The following is a 19,147-nucleotide window of genomic DNA, read 5'->3' on the forward strand; positions in this document are numbered from 1 at the left end:
GGAATGTGAATCACTACCCACTTTCAAAAACACTCTCAAAGAACGGGAGACTGCAATTCGAAACTGGCCCCTACAAATGTCCTAACCCAGTTGTACAGTAAATGACCAAGGATGGCTTTGTCAGTATTACAATGTACAGTGTACAGTGTCCCCCCCCACCTCCAATGTACAGACCGACCCACCCAACCTCCTCCAATGTACAGTTTCTACGTCAAATGTATATACACTCTTTTTCTGGACACTTTTTGTATCACAAACAGTACTGTATTTGCAAATCTGATGAATGAATGAATGAATGAATGAATGAAAACTTTATTAACAGATTGCAGAATGGGTACAGTACAGTACAGCTCAATACATACAATTGTTAAGGGGATGCAGACCAGAGAAAGACTTTCGTCTTGTTTACATCAGGGTCCCCCATTTTCAATTCATCGTAACATATGACATACATGACATACAGATAGACAGTACTGCTCCATCTATACATTTATGACATACCAGATTTGCAATTACAGTAGTTTGTGATACAAAAAGAGTCCAGAAAGAAAAGAGTATATACATTAGGCATGGAAACTGTACATTGGATTGGGTAGGTGGGGGTGGGGGGGGGACTGTACATTGGAGGTGGTTGGGGGGGGGGGGGGGGGGGGGGGGGGGGTAGGAGTGGGGGGGGTTGGGTAGGAGGGGTGGGTGGGGGACACTGTACAACTGTACAAACAACACTGTACATTGGATTATTGACAAGACCATACTTGGTAATTTACTGTACATTGGAGGGGGTTGTGTTCGGACATTTACAGGGGCCAGTTTCGGGTTGCAGTCTCCCTTAGGTGTTTTTTGAGTGTGTTTTTGAAAGTGGGTAGTGATTCACATTCCTTTACAGCTTTGGGTAGGGCGTTCCACATTGATGTGGCATAATTGCGAAACGTGTTTAGTCCCTTGTTTGAGCCGAATCTGGGTTTAACATGATTTGTGGAGCTCCCTCTGGTGTTGTGATCGTGGTATTCACTGACCTTTGGGAAGTATTTTGTCATGTACATGGGTACCTTGGTCGTGTAGTGTATCTTGTAGACCAGGCCCATTGCAAGTTGCTGTACTCCGTCGTCTACTCTAAGCCATCCTAGGTTGTCAAAGTGGGCAGGGGTGAGGTGGGTTCTAGAAGTAAGGTCAAGCAGTAGTCTGACCAGTTTGTTTTGAGATGTTTGTAATTTTGTTTTTAGCGCCTTTGAGGTGCTTTGGTACCATGAGGTGCAAGCATAGTCGTAGTACCCTTGAATGAGTGCTCCTGCTAGAGTCTTCAGGGTATTCTTGTTTACCAGTGAGGAAATCGGTACAAGAATCGAGTTCGTTGGTTGACTTTTTTTTATTACATTGGATGCCATTTTGTCACAGGAAAGATTTGCCTCTAGGATGGAACCCAGGTAGGTAATATCTTCTTTCCTTGTGACAATATTGTCACCCACTGTAACTGAGAAGCCGTCGGTCTTGCTGAGTTTGTTATTTGAACCGAAGAGAATGGACTCTGTTTTGCCCATGTGTAATGATAGTTTTTTATCAGCGAGCCATATGCAGATTTTGCCTAGTTCTGAGCTGAGGGTTTTTTCAACCTGTAACTTGTTCTTGTCAGAGACCAGCAGGGCTGAGTCGTCCGCAAACAGGAACAAGTTGCAGTCACAAGCTGACGACATGTCATTTGCATAAATTAGGAACAGTAGCGGACCTAGTATGCTTCCTTGTGGAACACCACAGTTTACTGTGAGGGGGGGGGATAGGGTACCGTTTACCTCCACCATCTGCTCTCTCCCCTCCAGGTAGGATTGCATCCAGCTCACTGATAGACTATCAAAACCAATTGCTTTTAGCTTGTCAATCAGAATGGTGTGATTGACAGTGTCGAAGGCCTTTTGTAGGTCCAGCATGACCATGCCGCAGTATTTGCCCGCGTCCACCTCTTGTTTGATGTGGTCGTTTAAATAGAGAAGGCATGTGTCAGTGGAGTGGGATGTTCTGAAGCCAGATTGGAATTCGTAGATTCGATTTTTTCCGCAAGGTATTTTTCGACCTGTTCGTATACAATTTTTTCCAGACTTTCGAGATGGAGGTAAGGATAGAAACAGGGCGGTAGTTGCCTGGGTCTAATTTACTGCCTTTTTTGTGCAGAGGAGTCACTCTCGCAATTTTGAAGTCCTTGGGGACGTGTCCCTGTTTTATGGAGAGGTTTATTATGTGTGTGATGACTGGGGTGATGGCGGCTGCTGAGTCTCTGAGGAATTTGGAGGGGATGTTGTCATGGCCAGTGGCCTTGTTGGGTTGGAGGGGGCTCAGTTTTTTGAGTACCTCATCTGTTGTTACCATTTCCAGCTTGAAGTCGTCCTTGCGGACCCCTAGGTTCTTGTAGTATGCTACTATGTGTTCTACCCCATAATGCCCTGAGTGGGAGGGTAGTTTGTTTACCAGTGTTGTGGCTATGTTTGTGAAGAAACTATTTAAGTAATTGGCTACATCCAGCTTTTCTGTGATGAGCGTGTTGTCCGTCTTTATGTTTATGTTTGAGAATCTGGTTTTAAGTTTTTTACTGCAGCCTAGTTGGTTATTGAGTAATTTCCAAAGTTCACGCGGTTTGTTTTTGTTTTCCTCGGTTTTGTCATTGATGAATTTTTTCTTTGCTGTTTTTATCATGGAGTTTACATCATTTCTTAGTCTGTTTCTTTCTAGTTTGAGTTCAGTCACGTGGGCTTGGAGTTCACTGCTCGTGCTTTTGGTAAGCTTTGACTGACTTTTACGAAACTCAGATCATTTTTTGTCTCTGGTTTTCATAGCGGTCAGTATTTCAGCGTGCATCCACGGCTCAGCGCGATTTTTTACCCTAGTGGTTCTTAGGGGGGCCATGTTGTTTAGTATCGTTGAAAATTTGGTTTTGAAGCCAAGCCATGTTTCTTCAACCAGTGTACCATTGAGTTCATCTGACCAGTCCAGACTTTCCAGTTCAAGGTTAAAGGCCTCGCTAGAGTAGGTTTTTAGGTCTCTAGATGTGACTGTTTTGTGACAGCCAGCCTTTTGTTTTAGCTTTTTGCGCGTACAGAATATCATATAATGATCACTTAACCCGCATGCTATAACCCCTTTATTGGCGATCTTGGACTTGTCAGAGGTCAGGATGAGGTCAATGGTAGTCTGAGTTGACTCACACACACGTGTGGGTTGTGTGATTAGTTGGCTGAGGCCGTGCAGATCACAAAACCTATTGTAGGATTTGAAGACGGGTGCATCTTTTTGTTGCATATCCGTGTTCCAATCCCCAATAAGAATCATATCTGTATCCTCAACTCCAGCTAAGCACGCATCCAACACGTCATAAAAGCCATTTTGGTCTGGCGGTCTGTAAATTGTGCCGACTAGAACAGATTTAGCCCTTTCAAATAGAATTTCTACAAAAACAGTTTCAATAGCCTCATGATCTAGGTCTGTACCAGTGGAGGCTGCTGACCAAATTTTTAGGTGAAGCACAAATTATTATATTATATTATATATTAAATTATATTTTTTAAACATCCCCAACGCTGTAACACCCCCATTCCTCCCATGTGTCAGGCTCCTCATTCGCTTCCATTCATTTTGGGGACCATGTTTAAATATCATACTTGTCATACTGAAGTATAAACAAACTATACTGCTGTGACGATTTAAATAACACAGACCATTCTGAGTCAATGGTATGCAAAACTGTACATTGGAATATCTAACATGTATTTAACACCTTCCTCTGCACGAGGCCACAGATGGGTTTTTATGTAACACAAGGACAATGAATGAATGAATGAATGAATGAATGAATGAATGAATGAATGAGAGAGACCACGGCGGGTTTATATTAACACAACAGAACTGAATGAGAGAGAGAGACAGAGAGAGACCACGGCGGGTTTATATTAACACAACAGAACTGAATGAGAGAGAGAGACAGAGAGAGACCACGGCGGGTTTATATTAACACAACAGAACTGAATGAGAGAGAGTGTGTGTGTGTGTGTGTGTGTGTGTGTGTGTGTGTGTGTGTGTGTGTGTGTGTGTGTGTGTGTAATAACAAGTATACTATAATCACAGGTGTATTATGGTGCAGTGCAGGGTCCATGTGTGTGGCTTGTGTCCAATAACAATAGTCCATGTATCTTTTGTGTGTGCGTGTGTTTAAGACTGTGGTCTTTGATAATGAGAATGTTATAGTTCTTCGTTCTACACTGAATGAATGAATGAATGAATGAATGAATGAATGAATGAATGATGAATGAAAACTTTATTTAACAGATTGCAGAATGGGTACAATACAGTACGGCTCAATACACATGTTAAGGGGATGCAGACCAGAGAAAGACTTTCGTCTTGTTTACATCAATTCAGTGCCACATACACACAGTCCTCATATCCCTCCTAGTTACACACAGTCATCATTATCCCTCCCATACAATACGCACAACACAACAGACTAACTCGTCTTGCTCAATACTTGTTTAAGAGTTTTAAGAGACAGCACTGTAATCTCTCTCAACCAAAGCTCTGACACCTTGCTATCTGAAACACTGACACCATTATAATATCAACCTAATAATATCAACCTGATAATATTGAAACATTATCAATATAACGTTAGCTACCAACTTTAGCAGGGCTCCTAATAACACAAGATACATTTCACTATGAATTGAAAATGGGGGACCCTGATGTAAACAAGACGAAAGTCTTTATCTGGTCTACTGCATCTCCTTAATAATTATGTGTATTGAGCCGTACTGTATATTGTACCCATTCTGCAATCTGTTAAATAAAGTTTTCATTCATTCATGCCTTTTGAAAAGTGACATGGTCGATGTAGGAGTTATGATGCGGTTTAAATTCGGTTACAGTAAAGGTGCTCCCATAGTCCAGCAGACTGTACACAGAGCAGACTCCGCGGATGTCCGCGCGGCTCTGTGTACAGTCTGCTGGACTATGGGAGCGCCTTAACGTTACACAAACTGACATTCTAAAGCCAAGACACTTACCCATAAAGACGGTATCTCGATCGATCTCATCCATCGTTGAATAGTGCAGCTTCTCCATGTGACGAGTCCGACTCGAGCCGCGTGCATTAATCCCATGGGAAATGTAAACAATATAGCATCGCGAGCCAGCTTGTTGCATCAAATTGATGTTTGGCTTTTGTCTCCCGAGTGAAGTTAGAACTACTACACTTCGGCTGGTCCAGGCTAAGCACTGCAGGCTTTCGTTTGACAACAACTGAGATAAAAAAAAAATATATATATATCATCAAACAGCAGTCTTTTGTGATCTAATCCAATCGATCCTTCATTTGCGTGAGGATGCTGTCGAAATCCACTATTCTGTTGATGCGTGACACACGTTCCATTTTCGGGACTCCGACTCCAGACAGTCACCCAAGCGATTCACCCAAATAAAGTTTTCATTCATTCATTAATTTGCTGTCTCCTTATAACCGTCTGCTTTTACTCTTAGCTTTTCTTCATAGGAGAATGTGTGAAAAGATTCCTGTATGATCCGATCTACGATGTTTGGAGGAGCATCCATAATTCTTTGCAAAAATAATTTCCTATATTAGCCAGCTACAACAACAAGGAAGTTAGTTAGAACTACACTAGTCTTCAAGTTCAACTGAGATTTAAAAAAATATATATTTATATCATCCAAGTAAACGATGCAGTGCACAACAATAACTGAACAAGTGAATAAAGATATTAAAATATGAATGATTATATTAGGCAAATAAATGTTCTTCTTCAGGCAAACAGATGATGCAACACAACGTTGACTATAGTAGAACACTGACGCCAGTCCAGCTGCAGACTTCCTGGCACCACTTGCAGACAGTCTCTGATTGGATTTTGAAGGTTGTCAATCATTCAACCTCTGTGTAATATTGGATGTCAAGGCTGTCAATCAATCAATCCTCCATTCAGTGGCAAGAGTTTAACTGCACAGACCGTGCTTAGATGAAATTAATAGCCTATTTTGATTCGCTGTTATATATTATTTATTTAACAAAGGGTCACACCTGTGAAGTATTCTTCACGAATAATTAAGGCAATACTGCAGTGCAGGCATGCTCAGAGCTGTCAATTTTGGCCATTTAAAAAAAAAAAATGCACTGGCATTTTTTACAGAGGAAAACATATATATATATATATATATATATATATATAAAAAAAAAAAAAAAAAATATATATATATATATATATTTTTTTTTTTATATAGGTATATGTAAATTAATAATAATTATGAATTATGAGTGAATTTGTGTTTCACGTGTTGTCATAGAGAAACCTCCACTGGTCTGTACGGTTAATAAATTTGGTGTCTTGATGGATGTACATACAGACACCTCCTCCATGCCTGTTCCTGTCATTGCGGACTAAAGAATAGTTCTCTAATTCAATTTCCGGGTCTGTTACTGATAAGTCCAGTTTAGTTTCTGAGAAACATAGTATGTTTACCTTTCCGCTACTGAAATGTTGTCTTATTTCTGCCAGTTTGTGCCTGAGGCTATTTACATTAAGATGAAAGATATGTAGTCCGTTTTTATCTGCTGTTTCGTCAATATCCTTGAGATATAGGTAGGATTCTTCTTCTGTGGGAAGGGGGGGGGGCTCTGTGATGTCCGGAGGGGGGGTGGGGGATCCTAGTCCGTTTTTATCTGCTGTGTCGTCAATCTCTGTGGGAAGGGGGGGGGCTCTGTGATGTCCGGAGGGGGGGTGGGGGATCCTTTGATCAAGGTGGGTGTCCCGCGACGGGAGGGGGGTGGGGCTGAGTTGTTATTATTTGGTCCGTGTGTGGGAGGGGGGGGTGGGTGAGATACTTTTTCATGTTCATCTGCTGGCGTCGCCTGGTGGTGGAATTCCGTGGGGAGGGGGCATGAGCCATGGGCTGTGTTTATTCCATCCCGCCGGCTCCCTGCTGTGGAGACGTCTCGTCCTCCCGTGTGTTCCTCTGCGGCGGCGCCGGGCGTGTTGATTGCTCCGGCCTCGGGTGGAAAGTAGGCACCCGAAGCCATCGTTACATCCTGTAGTGCCAGACCCAGTCGTCGCGTCTGGGTTCGCGTCCTGACGGGGGTCCTGACGTGGCTGGGTCCGGGGTTGACAATGTTGTTGTTGTTGTTGAGAAGGATGTTGTTGTCGTTGTTGATCGCGACGGCAGTCATCACTGCTCCGGTGATATGTCATGAATGTATAGATGTAGCAGTATTGTATATTTGATGTAAACAAGACGAACAAGTCTTTCTCTGGTCTGCATTCCCTTAACTGTAGTGGATGTCCCTTACGGGCATCCATAGCTGTTGCTGTAAGGCGTGGCGCAGGGCAGTTGTGTTAGATGAATAAAGACGTTACTTGAAATGGCCACGCTGTCTGAGTCCTTATATGAAACACCACCTAAGCTTTACCAGCAGAGATATGCCCAGGTGGAGGAGGCGCTGGCAGTAACATGGGCATGCGAAAGGCTCAGCTCGTATATAATAGGCCTTCAATTTACCATAGAGACCGACCACAAGCCACTGTTGGCTCTGTTAGGTACGAAGGCACTAGATGACTTACCCCCAAGAATCCAGCGCTTTAGGCTTAGACTACTGAGATATACATACCACATAGTATATGTCCCAGGGAAAGCGTTGATAACGGCAGATGGATTATCAAGGGCCCCAATCGTGCGCACACTGACAGAGGAGGAAAGAGAGCTGGAAGGAGAAGCACAGGTGTTTGTTGAGGCAGTACAGCAGGGCCTACCAGCGTCTAAGGCAAAGCTGCAACAGATTGCTGAGGAACAGCAAAAGGACTCTGTCTGCAGACAGCTTATACAGCAGTGCAAAAAGGGGTGGCCAAGACAGGAGGAACTGCCACAGCAGCTAAAGCCCTACTGGATCTACCAGAGTGAGCTATACTGTGCAGGAGGCCTTTTAATGAAAGGACGGAGGATAGTAGTACCAGAGACTTTGCAAACAGAAATGCTGGCACGTTTACATGAGGGACACTTGGGGATATCTAAGTGCAGAGCGAGAGCAGAGCAGTCAGTGTGGTGGATGGGCTTAAGTAGTCAGATCGCTAAGGTAGTAACACAGTGTGAAACATGTGTGAAGAGTCAGACACGGCATCCAGAGCCAATGATGCCATCGACATTGCCTCAGCGGCCGTGGCAAAAGGTAGGGGTGGATATGTTTTACCTAAAGGGCACCACCTACCTGTTAGCAGTAGACTACTATTCAAGGTACATTGAAATAGAGAAGACCCCCATTACCACAACTAAAGGAGTGATCGAGGCGTTAAAGGCCATGTACTCCAGACACGGGGTCCCAGAGGTCCTGCGGAGTGATAATGGTCCACAGTTTGCGTCAGCGGAGTTTGCCGCCTTTGCCACAGATTATGACTTTGCTCATGTGACAAGTAGCCCGTACTTTGCCCAGAGCAATGGAGAGGCAGAGAGAGCTGTCAACACGGCTAAGTCACTGTTGAGTAAGAATGAAGACCCACACAGGGCACTGTTAGCGTACAGAGTCACACCATTGCAGCATGGACCATCACCTGCTGAGCTCCTGATGGGCAGGAAGCTCCGCTCCCCACTGCCACAGGCGCCTGCCCACCTGAAACCACAATGGCCCAAAACGAAGGCCTTTCAGGAAAAGGACTACCAACTGAAACTGAGACAGATACAGAACTTTAATGAGAGACACCGGGCCACACAGAGGCCGGAACTGAAACCGGGTCAATCGGTGTGGATCTCCACCTCAAAACGGCCAGCTACGGTGCTCAGGAAGGCTGACACGCCACGCTCCTATGTGGTCCGGGCAGGAGAAGAGGTGGTGAGGAGGAACAGGGCTCATCTGCAAGCCAGCGTTTCCGTTAGCCGGTAATTACCGGTATTTGACCGGCAAAATCTGTTGAAGTCCGACATATTTAATCTCTCCGGTCATAGTGTCCGGTGAAAATAGTTCCCTCTGGGCACAGTTTGATTATTTGAATTGTATTTGGATGGGCTGGAGTTGGGTGGCCTATGCGATGAACGAAACAATCATTGCGTTTGTTGTCGTTGCTTCGCTCAGCGAGAGCTTGCTGCTGGATTTGCGGAAGGCATGCAGCTGCAGACCCACAGAACCCACCAGCTTTGCTGGCACAGTGCGGTCCCCAGACCTGGAAAGCTGCTCTGCGGGTCTGCAGCTGGATGCTTCTTGCAAACTAACTGCGGCCGGCTCGCGCTGATAACAGCTTTCATTGTTGGACCGGCTGCTTGGTGGAGCAACGATGAAACGAATGTAATGAATCGTTCGTCGCATGGGCTATTTAATTTTGGCCTGTTTTGGTACGGTTCGGGTGGTTAAGTTATGCTTGGAGGGAGTTGTTTTCACCGGACATTATGACCAGCACCAAGTCGTTGGGAGGTGGAGATATACATCACGCAAACCCACGATAATGTTGCCGTCTCTCTCTGCAAAATTTCTCAGTTCTTCGCTTGATATAATTAATACAAATGTCCAATATAACGGAATTCGTTAGCTCATAAAAATGTGATTATAACAGACTGCTGTTTAGTGTCGGACCGACTGCCCACATACGCGGTCTATTTTATTTCAAGTCAGCACCAGCACGGAGTATCGAGGGACTTATTTTATTTGGAATATATTAATGACTGTATACGCAAAAGTAGCCTATAGTTTTAAGTAATAATATTATAAATCTACATGCCTTGAGGATGACATTCTTTATTCAATTGTTTTAAAGCTCAATAAACTATGACCGGAATTAATCTCATTTGTCCGGTAGATTGAAATCTTGCAGGTCACGGAGACCGGCAACAATTTTTTCTAACGGAAACCCTGCTGCAAGCTCTCCCTGAGCCACAAGAGACACAGACTCCACAGGAGGAGCAAACAACGGAGGAGGAAATAGCACCAAGCGCCCTGACTAGAGAGAGAGAGAGTACAGAGACTAAAGTGAGAGACGTTCCAAGACGGCAGATAAAGCCGCCAGAATGGCTCAAGGACTACGTTCAGTAAAAGAAGAAAAAAAAAAAAAGGGGGGTGCTTCACCTTACAGCTAGAAGGCACTTACCTGTATTATCTGTGCAGGAATGTTATGTAATGTTACATCAGTATTTAAACATACTCAGGGCTGTACACTGCGATGATCTCGTCGCAAATTGCCCCTTAATTTGGCCGTTGCGAGTTGGAAATATTATTTGGGAGCAACGTTGCGAGTTGTGATTTCAACCCTTCATTCGCATTTCACTCCTAAATTAATCCATACAAATTGGATACATTTTTAAAAAAACATTAGCCTACAACCAAGGCTGTACAGTGCGACACAATGTCGTGGTGCTATGAAAGAATCTGTCGGCAATGAATGAACTTACTGCGATCACCGATAGCCTGAGTGAAAAAAAAAGATTTGCGTGTGGAGTGAATCTGGGTCACGCTATATACTTGGTACTTGTAGTCTATCGTGCGATTAAAGACCATGTCCCTATCTGCGTAGTCTATACATCCAACACCAAATCCCATAATTCCTAGCAAAACGAAACTGAATGTGGCCTCTCTTCCTTTCAATATGGACTATTGCATCGCCAAAGAAGCACCTCATTTCAATACATTTAAGACGCAAATTTTGCTCTGCAAGAACAACGGAGTGGATATCAGTCCATCTTATGACAACCACGTCCGATGTGGAGAGATGATAAGATGATGATGATTGACGTGATGATGTTATGATTGATTGACGGGGAGTCGGACACGGACACTTCCAACGTTCAGGTTCAGCCATCGATTTGGTGAGTAGTAGTAGCCCACTATTAGGACGTGAAATACTGTCTACTTAAATTTATAAAATATCAACCTATCTATCTATCTAATAATGAGACAATATGCTAATAAGATAATACTAATAATTGTCACGGTGTCCCCGTATATGAAATGAAAGTGGCTTGCAACTTTACTGCTGGTAAAATCACTGTTTATTTCTCGTTTAGCATAGTATTACATTCCACTTCTATAAACAATCAAAGTCCTACCGTAAGAGCCTCATACGGGTCAATTAAACCTTTTTGATTAGTCTTTCCTTCGAGCTAAGTTGGACTGAACATTTCACTGTCAAAAGCGCAAATGTAAATAAGGTTGCGTCGCAACACGGTTTTCAAAATAAAGGTCACATATACAAATACCTCTCAATTCTTACTAAAAAAAGTCCCGGATATACATAAACATTAATTGGCATAGATCTCTATAAACGGCCCAACTCATTGATCACTTTAGGCACACACTGAAACCAGTAACATCACAAATATGAAGCAGGTAATTACCCATACAAATAATAAACCTTTCATGGGGTTATTTACAATAATAATTCATTTGATTTCTAAAGCACTTTTCATTGTGAAACAAATGTATGCAGAGTTTCTTGTCCTCCTGATTAATGCAATGGTGTGTGTGTTGTGGTGATCTCATTCAAGGAGCACTACACAAGCGCGCACACACACACACACACAGTTTGTTGTTTTTGTTCTATTCGTGATTTACACACTTTCTCGGTTGGTTCATTATAAAAGATACAAACCTGAAAACAAACGCACTTAAATGTTAAATAAAAGGACCACAGTAATGAGGCAGGAGGAACATATTTTTTTTAATAATGGTAAAATTGTTATTTAAAAATGTGCCCCTAAAAAATATTTTTTGCCCCTAAATTTCTCATTTAGGGGCAAGTGTGCCCCTAGTGAAAAAGCTTAGCGTACAGCCCTGATACTTGAGGATGTTAGGTTTGTTCCTGGGAGAAGGAGAGATGTAATGGATGTCTGTAGTAGATGTCTGAATATACTGGAGGATGTTTATACTTGAGGAGGTTAGGTTTATTCCTGGGAGAAGGGGAGATGTAATGGATGTCTGTAGTAGATGTCTGAATATACTGGAGGATGTTTATACTTGAGGAGGTTAGGTTTATTCCTGGGAGAAGGAGAGATGTAATGGATGTCTGTAGTAGATGTCTGAATATACTGGAGGATGTTTATACTTGAGGAGGTTAGGTTTATTCCTGGGAGAAGGAGAGATGTAATGGATGTCTGTAGTAGATGTCTGAATATACTGGAGGATGTTTATACTTGAGGAGGTTAGGTTTATTCCTGGGAGAAGGGGAGATGTAGTGGATGTCCCTTACGGGCATCCATAGCTGTTGCTGTAAGGCGTGGCGCAGGGCAGTTGTGTTAGATGAATAAAGACGTTACTTGAAATGGCCACGCTGTCTGAGTCCTTATATGAAACACCACCTAAGCTTTACCACATTAACAATTGTATGTATTGAGCTGTACTGTACCCATTCTGCAATCTGTTAATAAACGAATCAATCAATCAATTAATTGTAGGAACATGTTGAACATTACTGTGGATTCACTCGGTGCATCACAGTCACGGAACATAAAACCTTACAACCAAATCCACGGATAACAAAAGAACCCTATTCAAAATAAATGTCAAGTGTTCAGGGCCCCAGCATTGAACAAACATATTTCAATATACAAAATGATAACAACCGCGTCTTCAGTTGATCGCGTGACAGTCGCCATTTTAAACACGCCGCTCTGCGCCGCTCGTACTTTTTACACTCGATATAAAAGACTCACCAGTTATCAATACTCATGACATACATTCAAATTCACGCCACATAACGTTCACCTGTTAAGATGTAGTGTTTCTGTATTTCCACAGAGTTTACTGACCTGAACAACACGGAAGTATCACGGAGTGAAGACACGTTGCTTTCTCTTCCAGAACTCCTTACTCCTCTGAGCGGAGTGACTCTCCGAGGGAAGAACTCAGGGACCGGATACGGAAATACGTCACGCCTACACCTCTGTAGTCCTCCAAATAATATCCCTTAACCGATACCTCCCCCTAGTGGGGAAACATAGATATTGCATATCTATGTTTAATCCTCGGTATAAGGCTGACATTATAACAGTACCCATTCTGCAATCTCTTAATAAAATGTCTATTATGACAGTATAATACAGTCTATATGACAGTATAATGCAGTCTATATGACAGTCTATATAACAGTATAATGTAGTCTATATGACAGTATAATGCAGTCTATATGACAGTATAATGCAGTCTATATGACAGTCTATATGACAGTATAATGCAGTCTATATGACAGTCTATATAACAGTATAATGCAGTCTATATGACAGTATAATGCAGTCTATATGACAGTCTATATGACAGTATAATACATGTAAATGCAGCTGTCGCCTCTAGAGGGCGCATGTTTATTTTTATATTTCTTTTTATCTCATGTGACGTATCACGTCCTGTCTCACGCTCTGACCCAGCGTATTTTGAGCAGATCTGGCGGAACGTGTCTAGACTTGTAGGAAGAAGACAGTGCAGCAGATTTATGCACTTTATTTGTCAAAGATAAAAGATTAAAGTACTAGAGTTTGAAGATAACCCCCTCCCATTGAGCTGCAAGCAGGCCAAAGTGGTTCGTAAAGTTTATTTCACACTTTTCGTTTTGTTTTTGTAATTATATTGACTGAATTGTATGAGTATTGACTGTTATTATTTCCTGCAATTGTAGTTCTACGGTGGTGATGAACGTGTATTCAAGAATATGCATCAATAAACAGCCATCTGTAATTAAAGAACTCGGAGTCCTCGTCGTGCATCAATGGGCGGCACAGTAGAACACTGGACTGTGGAGTTGAAGACTCCAAATGAGAAGTGAATCACGTCGGGTAGAGGATTGTCTGCAGTTGAAGATGTATCGTCGTGTCTGGGGAACCTTTCTGCCATGGAAGGAGCTGAAGGAGCTGCAGCAGTGCGCACACGGCCAAACAAGCGAGCTTGTGGAAGAAGACGTCTCGAGGTTGGCGCGGGTACAGAACACTGCCGTTGAACTTTTCCATGTATCAGTGGGATTTCGCAGCATCCATCTTAAAGAAGCAGCAGACTTTCCCCTACATTGAAGTTGAACTGCATAGGCAAACAAGCGAGCTCGTGGAAAAAGACGGCTCGAGGCTGGCGCGGGTACAGGACTCTGCCGCTGAACCTTTCCACGTATCAGTAAGATTCACAGCATCCATCTTAAAGAAGCAGTAGACGTTTTCCCTACGTTGAAATTGAACTGCATAGGCAATGCCATTCACCAAGTTGACTGACTACACGTCTCAGGTATTGACTTTTCAGAGAGAAGTATTGTTGTAGGCTACAATTGCATTGCAAGTGCGCACATTCTTGAGACTATATAAGGTTGTTTACAGTTTAATATTTTTGGCCATTTAAGAATAGGTTGATATTCATTAATGAAGTCTAGCTTTATAAGGTTAATTTAGAAAAGGCCATTCATAAAGGGTATATTCGAACTTAATACTTGCATTTTCATAATAGCCTACTAGGCTTACTTTTTCATTTCGTTTTTGAATGTCATATTAGCCTACACATTTTACCAGCCATCCCAGTATAGTAAGCTACTATAATATAAACCTAGGCCTATGGTTTATTTGTTATTTTTCGTGATTTGTATTTCACATTGAAGAAAGGTGTAGATTTGAATTAGCCTACAATTTCCAACTAAATTAAGCATTTTATTTTTGAATACTTAAGACATTTGTTGACACTTTTCATTATTAGGCTTACACATTTTCTTAGACTGAATTCATATTAGCCTACCCCTCTATTTACAGATCATAGTTCTTATTCCATAGATATGGTTCATAAATATTTAATGAATACATAATTGATTTATTTACTACACAGTAAACATGTCACAAAGGGGTGAAATAGAGCAGACTGAAACTCAGATTGAGACAGACAAGCTAGAGTCTAGACGATAGTGAGCCAGTGATGGATCTAAAGGTGAACTTCAAAATGGCATATGAGAGGTGGAAGCACTACATAAATAAACTGAAAAGATCCTTCAAGTATAAGGATGACTCTGACCTAATTGAGACCATGGCCAAAATAAATTCAGCCCAAAGTGAGATTGATGGTATTTATCTAGAAATGAGAGACACTTTACATCCCGATCATCCAGACTCAGAAACCTGTAGAAGGAATGATACATGCCAATCGCTCACCAGGACTGCTAATACAAAGGCTCAGCAGTTCATCAACAACAAGAGGAGAACCAGGACTGCTAATAAAAGGTCTCAGCAGTACCACAACAACGGTGGTTCTGAAATCTCAGTGTCACACAACGCAAGACAAGCTGCAGCGGAAGTAGCCGCAGCTACAGAGGTACTAAAAATAATGAGAGAGCGCCATGAGCAAGAAGAAGAAATCCAAAGACTGGAGCAGGAAGATGAAAGGCGGTCGGCTGAAAACGACGCAGAGAACGCCAAGATCCACGCAGAGAACGCCAAGATCCAGGCAGAGAAAATATTCATCATGGAAAGTGCTGATAGAAGAAAAAAGCTGAATGAGAAAAAGAGAGAAGTGGAACGGTTAGAGGAACTCAAGAAGAAGGCAGTTAAGGCAAAGCTAAAGGTTTACACTGAAAGCGTTCATAATGATGATGAAGATCATCTGTGGTTACCTCTTCTACACTATCCTTCAGCACATTCGCTAGCTCTCACCCCACAAGAAGAACTGCGTCCTCTTGCGCCTCCAGTGTTCCAACAAGGAGAGAGCCCGTCTCAACAAGGAGAGAGCCCGTCTCAACAAGGAGAGAGCCCTTCTCAACAAGGAGAGAGCCCGTCTCAACAAGGAGAGAGCCCTTCTCAACAAGGAGAGAGCCCGTCTCAACAAGGAGAGAGCCCGTCTCAACAAGGAGAGAGCCCGTCTCAACAAGGAGAGAGCCCGTCTCAACAAGGAGAGAGCCCTTCTCAACAAGGAGAGAGCCCGTCTCAACAAGGAGAGAGCCCTTCTCAACAAGGAGAGAGTGAGCGAGAGGAACAGGAAGAGCCTGTCATTCTGACTGGACAAGAGCCATGCACTGCCACAGCAAACGGTGTGAAGAATGAAGATGAGAATCAACAAGGAGAGAGCCCGTCTCAACAAGGAGAGAGCCCTTCTCAACAAGGAGAGAGCCCGTCTCAACAAGGAGAGAGCCCGTCTCAACAAGGAGAGAGCCCTTCTCAACAAGGAGAGAGCCCGTCTCAACAAGGAGAGAGCCCTTCTCAACAAGGAGAGAGCCCTTCTCAACAAGGAGAGAGCCCTTCTCAACAAGGAGAGAGACCTTCTCAACAAGGAGAGAGACCTCAACAAGGAGAGAGCCCGTCTCAACAAGGAGAGAGCCCTTCTCAACAAGGAGAAAGCCCTTCTCAACAAGGAGAGAGCCCGTCTCAACAAGGAGAGAGCCCTTCTCAACAAGGAGAGAGCCCGTCTCAACAAGGAGAGAGCCCTTCTCAACAAGGAGAGAGACCTTCTCAACAAGGAGAGAACCCTTCTCAACAAGGAGAGAGCCCTTCTCAACAAGGAGAGAGACCTGGAGAGAGACCTCATCGACAAGGAGAGAGACATTCTCATCAACAAGGAGAGAAAACAAAACCAGGAGAGTTTGTGAAAGAAGACTTCTATCTTCAGAAAAGATGGAAGAGAGTTCAGTTCCTGTCAAATGAGTTCCGGACTAGGTGGAGAAAGGAGTACCTGCTTAATCTGCAACACAGAAGAAAATGGACCAAGGACAGGAGAAATACCAGCAAGATGAGAACTTGCCAAGAAATCAGTGGAAGTTAGCTGCTGACAATAGGGTCAGAAGAGTTAACCAGTTAGTCAGTGACACAACACTAGACAACAAAGGCGCACGCATATCTCAGCCACATTATTTAGAGAGAGCCATACACAAAACGGTACTATTACAGGAAGCAGAGTAAAGGCTCTTTGTAACCTTTTTTTTGTTTTTGTGTATTTGGTTTGTTTAAAGTGTTCCCAATGTTTAAAGGGTTCCTGATGTTTTAAATGGTTATGTTGAAAATCACATGTTATGTGATTGGTGGGAGTGTAAATGCAGCTGTCGCCTCTAGAGGGCGCATGTTTATTTTTATCTCATGTGACGTATCACGTCCTGTCTCACGCTCTGACCCAGCGTATTTTGAGCAGATCTGGCGGAACGTGTCTAGACTTGTAGGAAGAAGACAGTGCAGCAGATTTATGCACTTTATTTGTCAAAGATAAAAGATTAAAGTACTAGAGTTTGAAGATAACCCCCTCCCATTGAGCTGCAAGCAGGCCAAAGTGGTTCGTAAAGTTTATTTCACACTTTTCGTTTTGTTTTTGTAATTCTATTGACTGAATTGTATGAGTATTGACTGTTATTATTTCCTGCAATTGTAGTTCTACGGTGGTGATGAACGTGTATTCAAGAATATGCATCAATAAACAGCCATCTGTAATTAAAGAACTCGGAGTCCTCGTCGTGCATCAATGGGCGGCACAATACAGTCTATATGACAGTCTATATGACAGTATAATACAGTCTATATGACAGTATAATGCAGTCTATATGACAGTATAATGCAGTCTATATGACAGTCTATATGACAGTATAATGCAGTCTATATGACAGTATAATGCAGTCTATATGACAGTATAATGCAGTCTATATGACAGTATATGACAGTATAATGCAGTCTATGACAGTATAATGCAGTCTATATGACAGTATAATGCAGTCTATATGACAGTATAATGCAGTCTATATGACAGTATAATGCAGTCTATATGACAGTATAATGCAGTCTATGACAGTATAATGCAGTCTATATGACAGTCTATATGACAGTATTGTCCAATTATCTAGCAGTCTCAGTCAATGAGTCAACTAGATGTCCCCCTTGGAAGGGTGTGGGCGAAATGACTTTTCTCAAACCATAGAAACAATTCGGACTTTATAAGAATGTTCGTTTATTTGGACCTTGAAGCCCAGCATCCAACTCATCCTCTGTTACAATAATCACCAGGTGGTCAATTAACAAGGGGTTTAGCTTGTAGCTTGGTAGTTGGTAGTAGCTTACATCCAAGCATTAGTGGATAATGTTAGTAGAGGTCGAAGTGGTATCGGTAATGTTCAACCAGGTCGCCTCTGTTGATAGTTCGTTAATAGTTAAGTTGCCATTTAGCAACCGGTTCTGGTTAGTGTAGCCAGACATTAGTTAGCCTGTATGTTCATTCAGTCTGACGTTAGCCAGTCTATTGTCAATAGCGTGTAGTCGGCATGTAGTCAGCGTTTCCATTAAGTCAGTTAGTACATTCAGTCAGCAACGTACAACCAGACGTTAGTCAGTCTATAGTCAGATTATTTACCTATACAAAGGAAAGGAAAACAGGGCGGCTAGGTGGTGTAGTGGGCAAGGCACTCGCCACCAGTGTGGAGACGCTAGAATTCGCGTGTTCGAATCCAGCTCTCCACATTGTTTTCAGTTTAGCTGGTCGTCCGCAGTAATACACATTGGCCGTATTACGGGGAGGGAAAACTGAAGGGTGGGGATCGAACGTTGTGAACAAGCGACTCCTACAAGTCGGTTGGTGCGCCTGCACAGTAGAATCAGGAAGTGTCGGGGGCAGCGTGAGCCTCCCACGCGTTACTCCTCGACACTGAGAGATCGAGCTGCGCAGGTGAAAAGATGCGACTGCTGTTACCTCAAGTACCGGAGGGGACTTGTGCTATGTATGACTTAGTCCACATTGCAGCCGGCTTGTGGGAGGCAAGAAACAGCGTTCGTGACAGGGGAGGGTTGAATTGGATGATACGAAATTGGGATGGGAGAAAAATAGAAAAATGGGAGAAAAAGTGGATAAAAAAAAACAAAGGAAAGGAAAACAGACAGCATTAGTTAATAACTAGATATATGAATTAAAGAGAAATGCGGATATTAACGGCGCATATAATGCTACGTACCGTTGGCCAGTCAAGAGTTCGCCCACAGGGCTTTTCACCTTACAGTCTAGACTGAGAGTGTCACTTAAATAGCGCGACGCGCCTGCGCAGAGACAGCTTACCTGCTCAGAGTCGCAATACGTACTCCAAAGTGCGTCCACTAGGCGGCACCAGATAATAATTAACTCATGCAATAAATGTATACAATAAATGTTACTCATGATAATAATGAAGGATAATAATGATAAATATATTGGGAAAAACATCGGATAATTCTCCAAGTA

The 19,147-nt window shown here is 42.8% G+C and overlaps 1 protein-coding gene across 1 annotated transcript in view; it reads right to left on the reverse strand.

Moving 5' to 3' along the window:
• The window catches only part of LOC311223246 (uncharacterized protein), a 39,678-nt gene extending 26,857 nt beyond the window's left edge, over window positions 1–12,821 (reverse strand). Inside the window, exon 1 of the mRNA XM_084308016.1 lies at window positions 12,763–12,821. The gene's annotated coding sequence lies outside the window, so the exon portion shown is untranslated. The remainder of the gene's footprint in view (window positions 1–12,762) is intronic.
• Between the last annotated feature and the right edge of the window lie 6,326 nt (window positions 12,822–19,147).

This window comes from Notolepis coatsorum (assembly GCF_963971535.1).
Source record: "Notolepis coatsorum genome assembly, chromosome: 2".
In the NCBI taxonomy this organism is placed as follows: domain Eukaryota; kingdom Metazoa; phylum Chordata; class Actinopteri; order Aulopiformes; family Paralepididae; genus Notolepis; species Notolepis coatsorum.